This window comes from Austrofundulus limnaeus, unplaced genomic scaffold (genome assembly GCF_001266775.1).
Source record: "Austrofundulus limnaeus strain Quisiro unplaced genomic scaffold, Austrofundulus_limnaeus-1.0 Scaffold348, whole genome shotgun sequence".
Taxonomy (NCBI): domain Eukaryota; kingdom Metazoa; phylum Chordata; class Actinopteri; order Cyprinodontiformes; family Rivulidae; genus Austrofundulus; species Austrofundulus limnaeus.
In genome coordinates, this window is record NW_013952750.1 from 492,179 (window position 1) to 494,170 (window position 1,992).

Below are 1,992 nucleotides of genomic sequence, written 5' to 3' on the forward strand. Positions count from 1 at the left end.
CACACACACACACACACACTTCAGCCTCTTTTCAGTCAGCCTTCAGATTTTTCCACTCCAGAAGCTTTGTTACTCTTGTTTTTTTCTCGCCTCTACAGAGAAGGAGACTATTTCCCAGTGTTTCGAGCCTCCCACCTGCTGCTATTGATCAGAGAGGATGCAGCTCTCAGARGAGCTGGATGCTCAGACTGACTCACACTTTTTGTGTTGTTGCTCCAGTATAACAGTGTTTCAGGCTTCATTACAGAGAGCAACAAATAACAAGCCAAGTCTGCACATTACAGATGTGAGCTGAGTACAAGTGTGACTGTAAATGATAGTTATGGAGGACTGAAACTGACTTAATCAGAAATAAAAGAAGAAATATAATGGCCTAATAAATAAATAAATAAATAAATAAATAAATAAATAAATAAATAAACAAACTTAAAATGTACCAATTAATTTAATTTTTGTTGTTCACTGAAGACATTTGGGTTGAAGATACAAAGATGAGACAAATGTTTAGAATGTCAGCTTTTGTTTTGTTTTCCTGTGTGGCTCCTCCCCCAGTTTACCCACCAGGACACCGATGGGTCTTGGAGAGGAGACAATGTCTCCTTCTTGGTTTGGAGGCGATTGACCAGACATACATCCACCTGGGTGGCCTGGGTGGCTGTGTCCGGCGTGTCTCCTCCGTGGGACAGGGGCGGAGCCTTTAGCTCGGTCTCCGGCTGCCTTCCTTCAAGTGGTCGCTCCCTTCATGAACCCCGGCCTCTGGATCGGCGCAGTAGCTCAGGACGCCTCCAGCTACCTTCGTGAACCCCGGCCTCTGGATCAGCGTAGTAGCTCAGGACGCCTCCAGCTGCCGGTCACCACTGTTCCTGGTAGCCGCTCCCTCGTAGGATCTGCACTTCTTACTGTGACCGAGATGATGTTTAGTGACCTGGACAGCAGGTCTCAWGGGAACTGTTAAAGGGAGTTATCCTATCTCCCCAGGTTAACAACCATTAAAAATGAATTTATTATTAAGTTATGACCTCTTATCGTTACCTCTTGGCTTCATAATAAGCATACTCATTAATATGTTAATACCTTGTTGCTTTGAAGTAACAACACACTCAAGTAATCAGAGAAAAACTTTAAAAACCAATGTCCAGTCATGGAATTGTCTTTATGATGCAGTAAGCAGTTTAATAGAAATTTGCAAGAAAAGCCACATTTGATTGTACAGATTAAAAATATTAAACAATAATTGATGGTGATAAAAGTAAAAAGATCTAAGACGCTGACCTAACCTTGTGACTAGGATGTGTGYCATTTTCTGTTKATTTGGACGCCTTTTTACTGTCCAAATGTAGCACACACACACCCTTCCTTCATTTTAAAACATACAACAACACTTCTTTTCTAAATCACCATCTTACATTAAAACACATTAATTATCATAGTACATTAGTTAAATCACACTTTGCAATAAGTACATAATTATCACACTTGTTATTTATTTGCCAGCATTAAAATCAATCAAAATTAATACTTTTTACTCCTTATTACTCCATCTCATTCTTCTTCTTGCCTTTTCCTTCCCTCGGGCCTGCATCTCGGTCTCTCTTGTGGCCTCTCTTTTTGTCACGTCCTCCTCTCTGTTGGGAGTTAAAGGGAGGCTCTGCTGGCCTGATTCCAACCCTTGGGATGGTTGGCACAGCCGGGTTTCTTGACAGTTTCCTGGTATTTCCTGACACCATCGGTCCTCCTTGTGGAGATGAACTGGATGATAACAAGATTACAATAAACAGAGGCAGTAGATGCACTTAATCAGCACATGGCTCCTGTTCCTTCCTGTCTGTTGACCAATAGGAGAGGACCTGACGCAGGAAGGACAGCCCACCTTATTTGCATAATGAGGCAGAAATGCATAAGGTACAGTTAAGTTAAGGTGATGATCTGTTTGTATTTTTATGTTCAGGGGGTTCTTTTGTTTTTCTTTTTTTCTGTATGCTGACAGTGGAC